Source organism: Grammomys surdaster, unplaced genomic scaffold (genome assembly GCF_004785775.1).
Source record: "Grammomys surdaster isolate TR1022 unplaced genomic scaffold, NIH_TR_1.0 184, whole genome shotgun sequence".
NCBI classification, from domain to species: domain Eukaryota; kingdom Metazoa; phylum Chordata; class Mammalia; order Rodentia; family Muridae; genus Grammomys; species Grammomys surdaster.
The window spans coordinates 4,900,700-4,919,212 of record NW_021604629.1 but is presented as its reverse complement, the minus strand read 5'-3'; positions in this window follow the sequence as shown (position 1 = coordinate 4,919,212).

Genomic DNA, 18,513 nt, shown 5'->3' with positions numbered 1-18,513 from the left:
AGAGAGAGAGAGAGAGAGAGAGAGAGAGAGAGAGAGAGAGAGAGAGAAACTGACTCTAGGCTTGGCAAAGACTTTTGAAACCTCAAAGCCCACCCCCAATGACAAACCTCCAACAAGGTCATGCCTCCTAACCCTTCCAACCTTTCTCCAAACTGTTCCATCAACGTGGGACTTAGCATTTAAATATATGAGACTATGAGGGTCACTCTCATTCAAACCACCTTAATAATGGTCTGAGTAGTAGTATTCTGTCAGGTAAGTATAGTAACAGAATAAACTATGTGTCCCTGGTGTTCATGTTCTCTCTCCCCGGACTCAAGTCTCCTCTTTTCTGTAAGAATGAGGGCAGCAAATGAACTAGAGCTAACCCAAGGGGCCCTGGGAGGCCACCATTTGGTTAAGCACCTGTGACAGGACTGGAAGCCTCCACCAGATACCAACAGTTGTTTGAGAAAAGCTTCTATCACTAGCAGTCAAGGAGGCCAGGTTAATTAAAAAGGCATTTATTTATGTGTCTAAATTGTAAATGTCCCGCAGGAAGAGTAGAATTTAGAAAACAAAGTCCTCATCCCAATGCCACAGTTAGCACCTGTTGTATTTCCTTCTAGTTTTTTTTTTCTATATGCATGTTTTAAATATAGTTTTTAATCATGGCTGCCACACTTGCTCATACCATGTGGTCATCGTTTGCTACGTTGTTAGAGGATTTTCAAAAAATTTATCCTAATGACTTGAATGTCTGCTGTGGCATTGAGAGAACAAAGTAAAATCAAGCCCACCATCCCCATCTTTTCCATAGCAACAAGGTGAGATTTAGCCAGAAGGCAAGGTCATTCATTCTGGGAAAGGATTACTTCCAAGGTACCAGAGCTGTTTGAGATGGGGGTGGGGTGGGATGGGGAAAGGAGGTTCTTAAGTGCTTGTGCTCCCAGATGGAGCTTTCCGGTGGTGGAGAGCTGACATGGGGAGTGTTGCCTAGGTGACAGAGTCTCTCTGGACCCTTTCCTCCTGACACCAGGGCCCCACACAGCCAATAGGGCTGTGTGTTAAAGTTGAAGCCACATCGTCACTTCACATCTAGCAAATAGATGTTGAAATACCAGAAAGTCAGCTGGGCTAAAGGTGGGGAAGGTGGGGATTGGGATGATTGGGGGTTAGGGGAATAGAGTTGGGGGTGGGGGTCAGGGGTAGGGGGAGTTAGGGGTGGAGATGGAGGGATAGGGGCATGGTTGGTTCTAGGTTTGTCCTCTGTGGATGATGGAACTGGGATGGTAGTGACAGGCTCTGAGAGTCTTTCCCCTGGCTCTCCTGGGAGAGGGTTACTAACTCCTGGCCCCCACCATCATTGACAGGGTACACAGATAGAGGCCCTTCTTCCAGACTGTGGGTTGTCAGACTGTTTCAGCCTTGCAGGACCGGGCAGAGGTGGAGATGGTGATTGTCTTCTGGAAGAAAGTACCATAGCCGTATGGACCCTGTTTTTTTACCCTCTGGTCAGGGGCATCCTCTGAACAGCTCAGAGTTTGTGGCTTTAGCTTGTAAGCATGCCTCAAACTTAAGGGGGGATCTTCAGATAAAGCCAGATTTCCTGAGAAGATTGGAACATGATGTCAAAAGCAGGCTCATTTGCATAATAAAAGCACAATAAAAGTAATAGGGCTGTATTTTCTACCTGATGCTATGGGAGTGGAATATTTCTTAAATTGTTATTTTAGAAATCAGCTTTGTTCAGTGTAATTTATATACAATGTAATCACTCAATTTTAGGTGTACAATTCCATAAATTACCTCTGACAGCTGCTGATATGCTTCCTCTCACTATCAGTTCACTTCTAGAATTTCCTGTAAATGGAGTCACGAAAGGTACACCTTATAGAGTCAAGGGTGAGTCTTCCTTTACTATGAATGGTTGTTATTTCATGTATTCCTCTGTGTGGAGTCATGGAGTAGTTACATCACAACATTTGTACATGTGTCTATGTGTGTACTTGTGAGCATGTCCATGTTGTAAAGGCCAGAGGTCATGACTTGTGTCCTCCTCAACTGTTCTACACCTTAGTCTTTGAGGCAGGGCCTCTCATTGAACCCAGAGCTTAACAACCCAGATGGAGTGGTACCAGCAAGCCCCAGGGATCCCATCTCTGCCTCCTGGTACTGGAATTACATGTGTGTGCCATCACATTCGCTGGGGATTTGAACTCAGGTTCTCATGCTCGCAAGTTAACATTGTTCTGGTTTGCTTTCTGTTTCTGAGATAAACACCATGAACAAAAGCAACCTGGAGAGGAGAGAGTCATTGAGGAAAGTCAGGGAAGGAACCCAAGGCAGGAACTTGGTGAAGCAGAGACCATGGAGGAGCACTGCCTACGGGCTTGCTCCCATGATTTGCTCGACTTGTTTTTTTATAAACCTCAGGACCACTTGCCCAGGGATGGCACCACCCACAGTGGGCTAATGCCTCTCACATTAACCATTAATCAAGAAATGCCCCACAAAATTGTCTAGAGACAATCTTAAGAAGGCATTTTCCTCAGTTGAGGTTCTCTCTTCCTAAATGACTTGAGCTTGTGTCAAGTTGACAAAAACAAATAAACAAACAAACCAAACAAAGCAAAACAAACTAATGTAAACACTTCACTAACTGAGCCTCCCCAGGAGGCTATGTCATAGTTAATGAACCTATTCGATTCCCCCCCCCAACTCCCCAAAATAATAGCTTAGTAAATTCTTGGCTATTTGAGTACACATCTTTGTTTGGGCGTATATTTTTGTTTTTCATTGTGAAATAATTAGAAGTTTGTATCAGTAAGGGTTCTCCTGGGTTCTCCAGGGCGACAGCACCAGCAGCTTATGTACACATATGGAAAGAGTTTAGAAGACTTGGCTCCCGCTCTTGTGAGGCCTGGGGGAGTCCAGTTTGTGATTAGGAGCTCAGAGAGCGAGCAGGGTGGACTTGCAGTTCTTGATTAAAAGCTGTCTGCTGCAGAACCAGACAGAGGCAGTGCAGCAGAGGACCAGAGCCATCTGAGAAGCCCTCTCTATGGGCAGGCTCTTGTTCTATTCAGGCCCTTTCGAAAGGTGCTCTACTTTATTCAAAGTGCTTATCACTTAGCTGTGTTTAATACTTGTAGTCAGGACTCTATAATGAGGTCTGCCTTTGTTATTATTGATATAAATAATTTGTGATTTTAAAACTATTTTTATTAATATAGCTAGAATTTTGAAATATTTGTTTTATTATCTCTCTCTATTTCTCTCTCTGTGGCTGTCTATCTTTGTCTCTCTGTGTGTGTGTGTGACTGTATGTGTGTGTCTGTGTGTGTGTCTGTGTGTGAGTGTGTGCACACATGAGTACACACAAGTACAGGTGCCCAAGAAGACCAGAAGAGGGCATTAGATCCCCTAGACCTAGACTTACTAGGCAGTTTTGAACTGGCATGTGTGTGTTGAAACCCAATTCTGGTTTTCTGCAAGAATAGCAAGTGTTCTTAACTAGCTAGCCATCAAATCCAGATTCTTTTCTTTTTTTAAAATTCATATCTTTAAGAATATAGGTTGTGATTTAATTGGATTTCTTGTTTTTTCTTTGTCTTGTGTTTTAATGATTTCTAGTATCCTTTATTTCCCTCCTTTGCTTTCCTTTGGGTTTAATCTGCTTTTTCTCTAGCTTCTAATTTGGAGGCTTATATAATTTATGTAACCCCTTCTTTTCTAACATAATTTTAATGCTAAAAATGTCCCTCTAAGAACTACTTTACATATACTCTAGACATTTTGATATTTTTGTGTTGTTTTAGTTTAATATATTCTTCAATTTACTTTTTGATTTCTTCTTTCTCACATGGGATATTTGTAAGCATATTGTTAATTTTCAAACACTGGGAGGGAATGTCCAGATACTTTTGTACTGATGGTTTTTATTAACTTTCTGGTGGATAGATAACATAGTTTTAACATGATTGAAGTACAACACATTTAAATGTACAGAAGACTTTAAAAAAAGAATTATCTTTATTAGTTTATGTGTGACACACACACACACACACACACACAAGAGGAGGCACACATTTAAGTGCAGGTGTCTGAGGAAGTTAGAAGAGGACACTGGATCCCCTGGGACTGGAGTTAGTAAGGCTTGAGAGCCACTTAACATAAGTGTGAGGAACAGAACCCGGGTCCTCTTCAAGAGTAGCAGATGTTCTTAACCTCTGAGCCATCCCTCCTGCTCCTAGGAGACCTGCCATGGTCTAGAGTGCAGTCAGTCTGTGCTAAACATTATATGTGCCTTGGGAGAGCATGGCCTCCCCAGTTGAAGGCTGTGTTCTTTGTGTGTCTGATTCAGTTTGCTTAAGTCTCTGTGTCCTTACTCTCGTCCTCCAGCTGTTTAGTTGCTGAGAGGACAAAATGCTCAAGTGGTCTTTGTATTGGTGGGATGTTTCTAAAGTTCTACAAGTTTTTACTCTATTTCTTGAAGTTTTGTTATTAATTGTGTACATTTAGGTTTGTTATATCCTCAATTAATTGACTTTTTTTTTACTAAAATACATCTCTTTCTCTTTTAATATTTCTTGCTTTAAATTATTTGTTCATTGCTTGTACAGACAGTTGAGTATACTTTTGATTTAGATAATGTGTCTTTTACTTTTTACTTGCATCTCTATTGTACACTTTCACTATCAAATATATTTTTATGCATTTCTTTACTAGCCAAATTGAAAAATAGTTACCCAGGTCCTATATCCTGTTTGGCATATAACATGCCATTTTTGTTAACAGTACTATAATGAATACATCCTGGTGCCTGTAGCTTTCTCCTTATTCCCTTTGCATTTGTGGATTAGTGAAGGATAAATGCAAAAGTAAGAAGATTTAAATAGGAGACTTTATGCCACACTTCTAAAGACTAAAAGATCTGTGGAGAGACTTCAAGGCCAGTGGGAGGAAGGTGGAAAAACCCTGTGTTATGTCTTATCCTTTAGAATGTGTGTATCTGTAGATTGACAGCTGTATCTGTAAATCGACAGCACTGAGCGTGTTCTGCACCCGAAGAAAGGAGCAGTGGGGATCTAATACACTCACCACCAAGCAATGAGGAGATAAAAAAACCAATGCTTCAATATTCAGTCGGTGCAGAGGCAGGTGATCTTAGCAGCCTTAAGACTTCACTCTCCAGGGAAATGAAACTCCCACTGAGAAGCCCAAGGCATTCACCCTAGGGGTCAAAATCATTCAGCATGTATTTCTGGGAATCTCGGTGTGCCCAAGGTCTATGCTCTTCCCACACCTCACCCGTTGGCTCTGTGGTGACCCAGCAAGAGAAGAGAGCCCCTCTTAGTGGTGGGGAGTTGTTGAGAGTGTTGCTGGGAACCACTCTGTGGTGTCCCAGGCCTAAGGCTGTGAAAAGAGGTGGAGTTTTACTAAAGACCCAGTCTATGGTATTTCATTGTATTTAAATATGTATATACATGATACACAAACACACACACACATTATATATTATACTAACCACACATATACTATATCTTCTGTGTGTTTGTGTGTGTGTGAAGTGAGTGTGTGAAATGTGTGGGTGCATTCATGCATTCATATAGTGTGCACACGGAGGTTAGTGGACAACTTCTTTTCTCCTTTTAGGTCCCAGGGATCAAGCTCAGGTTGCCTGTCAGGCTTGCATACAAGTGCCTTTACTAGCCAAGCCATCTTACAGTCCTGAGGTACTGCATTCTCAAAGCATTGATGGACTGAGACCAGCAGACATAAAATCTGCTGCCAGGTGTGTGGGTTTTTAAAGATCACTTGAAATCGATTATCATTTGTTTAACCGATTGATTAATTCTCAAATTGTTTTCACTTCAGTTCTTTCATTCATTCATCTTGAAAAAAAGCAGTTGGAGTGCTGGTTGGGTAGATCAGTGGTTAAGAACACTGGCTGTTCTTCCGGAGGACCCAGGTAAACTTGGTGGTGCACAACCCTCTATAACTGTAGTCCCAGGGGGCTGACACGCTCTCCTGGCCTCTGCAGGCACCAGGCATCCATGTGTTACACAGACATACATGCAGCAAAATACCTATTCACATTAAATAAATAAATGAAATGTTATTTTAAGAAAGTAAATGGCTTGACTCATTGCAATGAACATTTTCAAATAAAGCTGTTGGGGCAAAAGTATATAATGTGTGGCAAACAGTGACACTGCAGCTTCCAGTGTGAGATTTTTAAAATTTTAATATTGATGGTTTTCTTTTCTTTTATGCAGGAAGTTGCAATGATGAAGGGTGGGTATGGAGGGATGGGGAGATGAGTGGGATTGGGATTCATGATGTGAAATTCACAAAGAATCAATAAAACATTTTAAAAAATGATGTACTTGAAAAGAAAAGTCTAAAACCATTGACCTCTATTTCAACAACATTAGTTAGAAAGAAGAACTATTTGTAACTAATGCATATGAAGTGAGAAAAATAATATAAATCAAGACAAAACCATCGGGGCCTAAAACTGGGAAGTAAAGCAGGAAATAAAAAAGTAAACAAAGGGTTGTTTATATCCTGCCCCACACTGTACTATTGTATAGCTACAAGAAAAATATTAACTCAAGCCCTGTATCCTGTTTGGCAGTATATTCAGGCTATATGCTATATCCTGTAATAGGCAGTGTGAGAATTTTTTTCTACTGTGACACCTAGTATAGTACACACATACTAAAAGTGAATAACTTTAAGTACTTGTGATTACTATCTTTGATTAGGTTCGATTGGAGGCCAGAAGTCCAAAACGCATTTCACTGGGGCCAAATGAAGATGTCACAGGGTTGTGTTCCTTTGGGAAGGTGTAGGAAAGACTGTTGCCTTCCTTTCCTAGCACGAGGTGTCCTCTTCTCTTAGCCTTGTTGTCTCTTTCTCTCTTGAAACCTGGCAGCGGGTCTGATGGGCTGCCATGCCGCCCTCTCTCTAGTTTTGGCTCTTCTGCCTCCTTCCAGATTTCAGGACTTTGTGATCACACTGTCCTTCACTGGCTAACTTGAGATACTCTCCTTAAGGTCAGATGATCAAGTTTAAGTGCATCTGTCTCCCAGCCATGTATATAATGTGTTCACAGCATCTGGAAGTTAGAGTACAGTCATCTGGCATGGATTGGATGTAAAACTCTCCACAGGCTCAACATGTTTGAACACTTTGTGCCCAGATGGTGACACTGTCTTGGGAGATTGTGGAACCTTTGGGGGCATAGTAACATGCTGCTAAACACAGGCAAGTAGGGGTTGGTGTTGAAGGCCAGAGCTTGGTCCTTGATTCTGGTCCTGAGTTCTGAGTTCCCTTTCTGATGCCACTGTATGGCCATCTGCAAGTTCCCATCTCCACAGACTAAGCCATTCCAGTTGACATGTTTTCCCTTCCACAAAGGGTCTATGCTCTAAACCAGATAAAACAAATCTTTCCTCCATCAAACCGTTCCTGTCAGTTTTTGTCTCAATCAGGAGAAAAGTAAGGGAAACATTTGCAAGGCATTACTCTGTGTAGCACAGATAATAGGAACTAAGCCTTGCTTGACAATAGCTCTGCAATCCCAGGCATCCCAAGCCTGGGGCATGTGGTTTGAATGTGAACTGTTGCTGCAGATTCAATTGTTTGAACACTTGTTCTCCTGGCAATGCTGTTTAGCAAGATTGTAGAACCTTTGTTAGATAGAGCCTCAATGGAGGAAGTGGGTCACTGGAGCAGGCCTTCTGGTGTCACAGTCTCACCTCATTTCCTGTCCATTCTTTGCTGATTATAGTTGCTGTGTAACCTGCTGCCTCACACCCTTTCACACTTGCCTTCCCCATGTTGAAGTTAGAATACACACGTCATCCATTCAGGTGATTCTTACATGTCTAACCAAAGCAGTGGAAATTGCCAATATCGTCACATCTGAGTTTCAAGGCCAGGAATCAGAACTCCTCAGGCAGGAAAACTCTGTGTTGAGTAAGGAGATCAAGTAACTGAAGTTTTGGGGAGATGCTATAGAAAGCCACGAGACCCTCCAGGCAGAGGAACCCTAGTGAAGGCAGGGTTTTGTGTGAAATCTGATACATAGTAACTCATGGACTTTGATGACCTGGACTTTATGGTTCTTTTCATAGGAAGGAAGCCTGCTGACCAAGGCCTTTGTTGCTCATGAGAACATTACTTATGAAGCCACTGGTCAGATAGCAAAGGGGATTTCCATGATTTGAGCATGAGGAGGGGACTTTAACAGTTGCCACTGCTGGTGGCAGTTCTTGATAAACTAGCAATTCTTTGAAATGAGTCCAAGAAAATCCCACCAGTTAGCTTCTGATCTTCTCTTGGGGGATGTGTGTGTTTAGAGCTTACTGAAAAATGTCGTTGAGCTACATATGGAGGTGGGAGGCTGGGGAATAGTCCAGGAACACAGACTAAGAGCCGGGGCTGAAGATGTCTTTCGAAACCTTTTGGTGAGTTTTTGCTACAGTTGTTAGATTGCCACCAATTCATTTGCTTTCCAACTCCAGACCCTTGTCTAAGGCAGCAGCTTCACTTTCTTTTCCTGCTCTTTTGAGAGATGTGAGACAGAAGACACACATGAGAGAGAAAGGAGAGACAGCTTCCAACTATCTTATCATCTATACCTGAGACCTTTGGCAAGTCACCTTTCCCATGCTTAGTTTCCTGAGACGGGCACCTGTCAGATGGGCAGGGTGACGTGGTAGTGGTCCTTAGGGGCCAGTGGATGCTGAGGATTTGGATCTACCTACAGTGCAAGACGCAGCATCAGTCTCCTCATTTCTTTGAATTTGTGTTTCACTTACATTTTCTGCTTTTGGCCTGTTCCCCACGTTGGGCTGGGAGCTATTTCACGGGCAATGTCCTAAAATATATGTGCTATGGGTCATCATTCTATTTTACTTTTCCATTCAACCTACAAGCCTACATCTACATATGCCTGGCAAAGTAAGCCACTCTCATATACCTGATCTTTGTGTTAGATGGGAAAGAAGTGAAATCCAGCCTTGTTGAGTCCTAGGGTCCTGACAATACCTGAATTGGAAGGACATTTTGTTCAATCACCTTCCCTTATTAGGAAGCAAATGAAAGCCTGAAGAGGTGAACTGATTAGCTCTAGATCACGTAGCAGAATGGAGGACCTCAGAACTGGGGTTAAAAATCCATCTTTGAAACTTCCAGCCCACTTCTGCCATAGTCTTCCATTAACTTCAACATTCTGTTAGCTGATTCAAATACAAAACCGGTAATGAGCCCTAAATTATTTTCTCCTTGAGCTCAAAGAATTTTTAATTGGAAAAGGATGTGCCCAAATTCGTGATGAGAAACAATTAACACAGCCTCCTGGACTTGCTGGGCCATAGCCATTGTTCCAGCAAAGACACTGGATAATGAAAGGAGAACAGAGACAAGGACAGAGAGCTTGTGACAGTTCCTGGTTCTTAAAGCCTTCTGTCTCCGCTAAGCTGACATTTGTTGCCAAACAACAACCCAGGAATAGCCAAGAATAGTCCAGGTGATACCAGCTACCTAGCCCAACTCTTCAGAGCTGTACTTGGCAGTGGGTAGCTCCACCGTTTTGTTGCCAAGAGAGATGAATAAGCGTCAGTTGAGCCCCAGCCATGAAAGAAGGGTCTTCGAAACACAGGCTCCATCCACTCTGTTGTCCAGCATGGACACCACCTTGTCTTCAAACCAGACCAACCCATATCCAGCCCTGTGAAGCCACAAACCAAGAGACTATTGTCACACCTGCAGACAGGTGATTGCCTGTGACCCCTGCCTCACCAGCTCATGCTGTTCTACCCTCCACTAGGTTCAGGTTTCTAAAAGCTTCTAATGTTTAACTTAGTCTCTGCCTTCTGTCTCTTAGAGTTGATCCTTCAACAGCCAGATTAACTCAGTCTAGCTCTTGGTTCTCCTGATGTAATAGGTCAACTACTGGCCCCTCCCACTTCTGTTACTTTGTTACTTTAAAGTCTGTGCCAGGACTCATTGGCTCCAGCACCCAGGAACCTCCTATTCTTCCTCCAGGAAGGGATCACTCGGACCTGTCCCTTCGGTTCTTCCTGGTTCCTCAGGTTTGAGCCACTGTGACTGTCTGGGACTCACTCTGATCTCTCTTCCAGCTGCTGCTGTACCTGCCACCTCCTCACTCCCACTCTGGGCTCTGCTCTCAGCACTTGGCCTGACTGAGCTTTCAGCACTTGGCCTGACTGAGCTTTCAGTACTTGGCCTGACTGAGACCTCCCCTTGATTGTCTCCTGGTAACATCTCATTACATCCAGGTGCTGTAGCGTTCTTGAGGCCTTACTGACTAGATAAGTTCTCAGCCCCTTTACCACCCAAGGGGCGGATGCTCAGAAATGGCCATTGTTCCTTCCACAGTACTGCTAGCTGAGTGGTTTGAATCTCTTGCACACTCTAAAATTTGGAATTAACTGCAGATTGCAGGAGTTGAACACAGCTTAGAAGTTAGCCTGAACACTTTTCTGTTTGTGGATCTCTGGATGTCCCACCAACCCCATGCTAACTCTGCAGACCAGCAAAATTAGGAACTTAGAGAGACATTATTAGATTATTAGGTGCAATAAAGCTATATAACTTCTAACTAAACCCATCTATAACAACCAAAGAACCCTTCTCACCTAGATAACCCTAGAGATTCTAGAAGTCACCAGCTTAGCAAGGAAACAGTGCTCTTACACATGTCAGTCTCGAGAAAATACCAGTAAGTGTCCTGTAGAAGACATTACTGCACAGATACGTATAAGGTGTAATTATATAGATAACACAGATGAGTAAGGGACAGTAGTTGACTGAAACAGACTGGCTATAACTCAAAAGGAGGGACACATATTTTATTCTTGTCTCAGGAACTGGAGAGGATGTGGGGACAGCTTGCAATAGACCTGACCTTGTCAGAATGAACCTGTCAACACTGGCAGGAAGTCTGTTCTGATCACTGTGAGAAGTGAGAGTGTGGTAAAGAAAAACTAGGTCACCATTCTGATGTCTGAAAGTGAACACAACACTGTGTGTGAAAGTGAACACCACAGGAATTACCTATCAAATGAAGCAGTGCTCGTGGCCAGTAACTGAAGTCAAAGTGTGTAATGTCACTAGGAAAGATACCTGGAGATCAATATAAGTATATTTTGGCCACCCGAAAATACAGACATCGTAGTGGGTTTCAGTTAAATCTTACATAGAAGTGTAATATGTAGAACAGATGTGTTCTGGTAACATGTATATGTTTGTCTGGTGGCTGTGAACTAATGGATATTAGTTCGGATTTGCTACATTGTATGTGATGAGAAATGATCTAGAAATGTAATCACACTCTTCTCAGTTGTGTGGAATGGCTACCACGGGTGGGCTTGGCTCTAAGACCCAAGCTGATGGAGTAGCCGTCACCTTAAACACAGCTAGTCACCATGGCTGAGGGCAAGAAACAGCTCTGACGAATATTATATCTGCAATTAAACATTCTATGGTAAAAGTGACACATAGTGCTTCCCACCAGAGTGCACTGGTCAAAACCTGTCATGTGGGCCACCCAACTACAAAGGGACAAAGAAAAACAATCCTTACATATGCCCAAAATGTATTCCTAATGACGATGTGGAGGCCACTAGTGTGTTTGGGCTCTTGGTCAGCCCCACAATGATACCCCAGGAATGCTGTTGGAAAACTACTGAATCACTTCTCCCATTTTAGAGTGAGGATGTGGTGGTCAGGTTGCTTGTTCAAGTCATATCAAAGCGGACCAGGATTGAGATGCCTCCATTCTTAGTTCAAGACCAGGATGGAGATATCTCTGTTCTCGGTTCAAGGCTTTTCTCTTTTTTTGTTCACAGCATTTGAGATAGAGGGGACCAGGGAAGAGAAAAGGGTGACTCACGGGCTCATTCTGAAAGATCATGTAGTCTTTAGTAATATTTCCATGATGCCTTGCTACGTGTTCCAAGTGACAGATGGAGTAAAGACACATTAGCTCTGATTACCCAGGGCACACTGGCAATAGAAAAGGCGTCCATAGAGAACCATCACTGACTGTAAAACGATGCTCCTAGTGTGGCCAGGAAGTCACACAGAAGTGGCCAGCTTGGCTTCATCCTGAGAGAAACACATCAGGATCACAAGTGAGGAGGATGGTGATCAATTTCTCTCAGTCAATGGCACTGCACGGGGAACGTTTATCCCTCGGCATGGGGCAGTTCAGCAAACATTAAGGATCATGTGCCGTGTCCAGCACACATTGTTAAGTGTCGGGGATCCAGAGACAAATAGCAGGTGAGAGCAGAACTTAGGACTGGAGAGGTTGGATGCTATCAACAGATGTCCTTTATTTTTCTTGTTGCTCAGACAAAATACCTGACAGGGAGATGAGGTTTACTCTGGCTAACCGATCATCACGGGGGTGAAGGCAAGATAGGAGTGTGAGCGGATGTTCACTCTGGGTGCATTGGGAAGCAGAGGGAGGAAAATCATAGGAGTTTGCCTCCCAGTTTAGGGTAGGCCTTTCCTCCTTGGTTAATTCCCTCTAGAAAGACCCACACAGACATGTGCAGTATGTCTCACTAATACCCTAGAGTTTCCTAACTCAACAAGGTTGACAACAAAAGTTAGCCATTGGAGGTTTGTCTTTGGGGTAGTGGTAAGTCATGGTTCTAAATTTCTCTTCTCTTAGTTTCCCAGTGTGCCCCTGGGGAAGCCAGTTCACTGGGCTGATCAAGTCCACACATAGATGATCATGTAAAATTCACTCGTGTGACCCATTCTGAGTCACTTACTGGGACTCTCTCTCTTCCAAAGACACACAAACTCCACTTCTATCCGTCTTCACACACAGCATCCTCGGTAAGAAACACCGAGGCTCTCTGCTTCCCCTCCCTGCTGCAGAATGCTGTTTGTTTCTTTTACAATGGAATCTTATATAATGTCCTGTCCTGTCAGTCTTGAGCTGTCTATGTAGCCCAGGCTGGCCCTGAACTCTTTGTCCTATTACCTTTACCTCTTAAGAGCTGAGATTATAGGCATGTGTTACTTAAATTATCTTCAGATCTCTAAAAACACAAATAGCTTCCATTTTTCTCTGTACCTTGACTCCTTCATTGCTTCCCAGTTTTTTTCTGGGAAGGTAAGGTTTGATAGGAAGCCCACAAAGGCTGAGCCCTCCCTGTCTTTCTGTCCTCATTTCTCTTTGTCTCTCCTCTTGCCTTCACTTATCCCAACAACTACTTTGTCACACATACAAAGGGCTCTTGATGCCCAAGGCATTTTCCCATGTTGAACCGTTGTAGCTATGACTGTGCCACGCTCTGTATCTCGGAGGTCTTGATCATCCTCATCTAACTACTCCTCCCATTCCCAGGATCCAGTTTGTTCTCATCATGTCCTTGCATTACTTGGGGGATGTGAGGCGCGCGTGTAATCGTCTCGCCAGCAAGAACGCACCACACACACACCCCAGAATCCTTTCGTAGAAACACGTTTATTCCCAAATACAAAATGGTGGAAGAAGACGACAGGCCCAGGAAAAGCACTGCTTAATATACCCTTGGAGCGGTGCATTCACCTCTGATTGGCTGTTTACTCGTAGAGTGCCAAACGCCGTGGGATGGGCTTTAACTTTGGCAGGCCTTTTCTATGGCACATGCGCAATTCACCTATTCACCAGGAAAAATCCCGGATGTCAGGCAAACTCGGCTTTAGCCAGCGCATGCGCGGCTTCCTACATCTGCCCCTTTTTGTTTTATTGTAGAGGGTGGTAGTTGAGATCCCTGGGAAGGTTTCGTAACTCCCATATTTGGGGGTCTCACGGCGGGTCTGAGTCTCTTTAGAGGGCGGTGCTCAAACTCTTACCCGTCACGGGGTCAGCCTCCCCACCCGCGGCTGCCCTGTCTTATGTGGCCGAGGCTTATCTGTCCACTCCGTTATAGACTTTCCAGACCTTCTATCCATGGAACGAACACCTTAGTGGGCAGGGACTGTGTATAGAAATGTTCGAGGCTTTACCAGGTGTCTTTATCAGAAGCCCCTGGGTACAGCGGCTGAGGAATCTGTCTACTGGCTATTTCTTTTTTGTTTTGTTAAACAGGCACTGGTCAATGTCCCGTGTCTTAGGCTAGTTGACATTTCTCCACAGCCAGCACCAAAGAATGGTGAGCTCTCTGTCTAGGCTACGAGGGTCGCGCACCCACACCTGGCATTCTCAGAATGTGCGCCCCAGGTTGTGGCCACTCGTAATGCCTGTTACTGGATAGACTCACCACTCGTGGTGTATCTCTGGCATATGGGATCAACTTATTCCCGTCGTTGGGACCAATTGGCAACTGGCCTGGAGACAAAAAGATGGAGTTGTCTATCTGGCTGTCCTTGGCCTGTCTAGGGTGGTACCAGTCATGACTCAAACTCAAGGCCGATCAAGCAAATTCCATCTTGGGGGAATAAGCGATCAAGGACTAATAGTTTAAGACAGTCTCCCTTACCCTATCAGGTGCAATGGAAGCGAGTCCTCTGAGTGCAAGGGCTAAGGGAAACAGAAAGAGATGCAAACACCCATCCCTGTGCAATGGAGTCATCTCCTAGGGGTGCAAGGGCTGTTTGTCTCAAAATTCAGGTACCACAGCTACACAGACAAGAATCAGCCAGGCCAAGACTCCTCACCGACCCAGTACAATGGGCAAATCCTTTGAGGTGTAACGCTGATGGCCTAACATTTAGCACCACCACTCATGAGGGGGAGACTACTTATTTTTGAAGCAGTGATAGCCACACTGCAGGGGAAGCCCCTAGTTCTTTGGTCACAAGCGCCTGGCCAATAATAGCCTTGTCAAAATTTTGTTGAGCTCTGAGTTTGCAATCCAACCAAAGGATGAATACTGATCCGCAACATAGGGCTTACCAAACAGGCCTACTCCCACCCACTTAAAAGAAAAGAAAAGAAGAAAGCTGAAGAATTCCAGGAGGACAGTCCCTCAGTCAGGGACAGATCCACGTGCGTCAAGTTGATGTTCACCACAGCTGTTCTCAATTTTCTGAGTGTCTCACTGAAGTTTTCTAACCAATTTCCTGTAAGATATTAAAACAATTTTCTGGACAGATTAGTTACATTATGTCTGACTGGTATGGGTTTTGGAAAGGCAGATAATATGGTCCATCATCGTTTCCCCGATATACTAGGAACCTGTATCCCTTGGATCAGCACAAGGGCTGTCATCAGAGCCTGGAGGGTCCGCCTGGGTGTCACCTTCCAATATCGCAAGTCGCCGCGTCAGCCGCTCTGGTAGCCAAAACGGGTTGTCTTCTTCCTGTGGGAACACACAAACCGCTCCCCTGGCTCTTAATAAAACAATATCTGGGCCCTTCCATTGTCCGGTCAAAATGTCTTTCCATTTTACCATCTCTTTCGGCCTGTCAGGCTCTAAACAGTGATGGTCAGCAGCCGAATGGCCCTGACTGTCCAGGTTTAAAATATTGAGAGTAAAAAGTGCTATAGAAACGGTGACTCGTGGCACTAAGGGCAGAGTCTCCTCGACTCCTCCCTTTTGTTTTATTAGATAAGACTTAAGAGTGCGATGAGCCTGTTCTATGATGCCCTGTCCCTGAGGGTTATAAGAGAGGCCTGTCAGATGGGTTACCTCCATTTGGCAACAAAATTGTCTAAACTTTTGAGAAGTGTATGCTGGCCCATTGTCCGTTTTAAGAATTTTAGGCTTCCCCCAGGCACTCCATGCCTCAAGGCAGTGTTGAATAACATGTGCTGCCTTTTCTCCGGTCAACGGAGAAGCAAATATAATTCCAGAATAAGTGTCAATGGAAACATGTAAATATTGTAATTTGCCAAAGGTTGGGATGTGAGTGACATCCATTTGCCAAATTTGTAGTGGCCGAATTCCTCGTGGATTAATTCCTACATGAGGCACTGGTAAAAATTGACAGCAATTCTGATATTGAGTAACTATATCTCTAGCTTCCTTTCTAGTTATCTCAAACCGACGACGTAACGTCTCTGCTGTCACATGAAAGTTTTTATGAAAATCTTTGGCCAAATCTAATTTTGAAGATAGGGCTATAGCAACCAATTTTGTGGCTCGATCTGCTAGGTCATTCCCATGAGACATTGGACCTGGTAGACCTGAGTGAGCCCTGATGTGTGTAATAAAAACCGGAAATCTCCTATTAACTAAGGCGAATTGAATCTTTTGAAAAACTTTTACAAGTCTACTAGATGGTCTAATTAGCCCAGCCACTTCTAAGGCTTTAACTGCATTTACTACATAAAAGGAATCTGAAACAATATTTAAAGGGCCTGGAAAGGTTTCAAGAACCTCCAAAACTACCAAGCATTCCACAACTTGAGGTGAAGTCTCCTGGTATTGTTTGGCAGTGACCTTATTATCAATTACATAAGCACCCACACCTGTCTTTGACCCATCTGTGTAAACGACCACTCCATCCGGGAGCGGCTTTTGAGATAAGACATGTGGAAATACAATAGCTTGAGTTAAGGCAAACTGTAAAATGGGATGTTTAGGGTAGTGATTATCTATTTGACCATTAAAGGAGGTAACCAACACGGCCCAAACATCAGAGGTAGCAGTTAATATTTGAACTTGATGTGCAGTATAAGGCACTATTAAAACCTTAGGCTCCCTTCCAAAATGAGTGACAGCTGCTTTTAATCCCCGTAAGGCAAGCTGAGCAACCGCATCTGGATACCATTCAATAATCTTTGCAGGAGATGCATTAGGATGAATCCATAATAAGGGCCCATCCTGCCATAACACGGCAGTTGGTAAATGTCTGGTTTTAAAGACACACAAATTAAAAGTTTTGGTCTCATCAATGCGTTTTAGCTGAGCTTTTTGCAAGGCATCCTCCACCAATCGCAGGGCATGATTTGCAGCCGGTGTTAATGCTCTTGGTGAGGAAATATGGGAATCTCCTTTCAGAATGTCAAACAAAGGTTTTAATTCAGCAGAGGGAATTTTCAAAAATGGTCTTAACCAATTTATATCACCTAGTAACTTTTGAAAGTCATTTAAGGTATGTAAATGATCTCTGCGAATTTCTAATTTTTGAGGAACTATTTTCTCAGGGTAAATAACTGTCCCTAAAAAGGAACCGATTTCTGAAATTTGAACCTTCTCTGTGGCAATATGCAGACCCCGCTGTCTTAATGTAGCAATTAATAAAGGATATGAGTTCTGCAAAGTGGTCAACTCTTTATGGCATATTAAAATATCATCCATAAAATGAATCAAGAGTAGAGAAGGAAATTGTTTCTTAACAGGTTCAAGGGCCATTTGTACATACAGCTGACATATGGTAGGACTATTGGCCATGCCTTGAGGCAAAACTTTCCACTGATATCTTTTGTCTGGTTCAAGATGATTAACAGCAGGCAAAGTGAATGCAAATCTTTGCCTATCTTGCGGGTGTAGGGGAATGGAGAAAAAGCAATCCCTAATGTCTATAATTATTATCCTCCACTGCTTAGGTAAAGCAGAGAGCAGAGGCAGGCCTCGTTGCACTGAGCCAAACAGCTGCATCTGTTTATTAATGGCCCTTAAATCATGGAGAAGTCTCCATTTTCCTGATCTCTTTCTTATAACAAAGATAGGGGTATTCCAAGGAGAATTAGAAGGTTCTAAATGACCAAGCTGTGCCTGTTCCTCAATCAGCCTTGTAGCAGCTTCCAATTTCTCAGAGGATAAGGGCCACTGAGGAACCCACACGGCTTCCTCTGTAAGCCAGGGTATGGGCAAGGAGCCCTCAGTGGCAACTAGGGAAAACCCAGACCTTGTCTTCCTGTATTACTTTCTTGTAAAATTGGGTTTAACCTTCCTTGTTCTTTTCTACCAAGGCCTTTTCCTTCCTTATATCCCATTCTTTTCATAATATTAATAACTTGTTGAGAGTACTCATTAGTTAGTGTCAGTCCTAAGTCTTGTAAAATGTCTCTTCCCCAGAGGTTAACGGGGAGAGGAAGCACATAAGGTATAAAGCTTCCTGTCTGACCCTCTGGCGTCTTCCAAGTCAAGGAGCGTGAACTGACTGTAGGGTTGGCCTCATATCCCAACCCTTGTAAGGAGTGGGATGATTGTGTAACAGGCCACACCTTAGGCCACCAGTTGGAGGAAATAATACTTTTATCAGCTCCTGTGTCTAAAATTCCTGTAAAACTCTTCCCTTCTATTGTTAATTGTAAAGTGGGTCTAGTTTTGAGATCCACTACTAAATAAGCAAAGTCAGTTCCTGAAGAACTGAACCTATTGGCACCTCTTGGCGCCCCGGTGGATGGAAAACAATTATGTAGACTTGGAAGAATAACCAACTGAGCAATCCTATCTCCAGGGGAGATGGAAAATATGCCTTGTGGACAAGAACAGAGAACTTGAAGTTCTCCCGTATAATCTTGGTCTATCACCCCAGGATGAACCACAAGCCCCTTCAAGGTAAGAGAGGAGCGGCCTAGAATAAGGCCAACGCTTCCCTCAG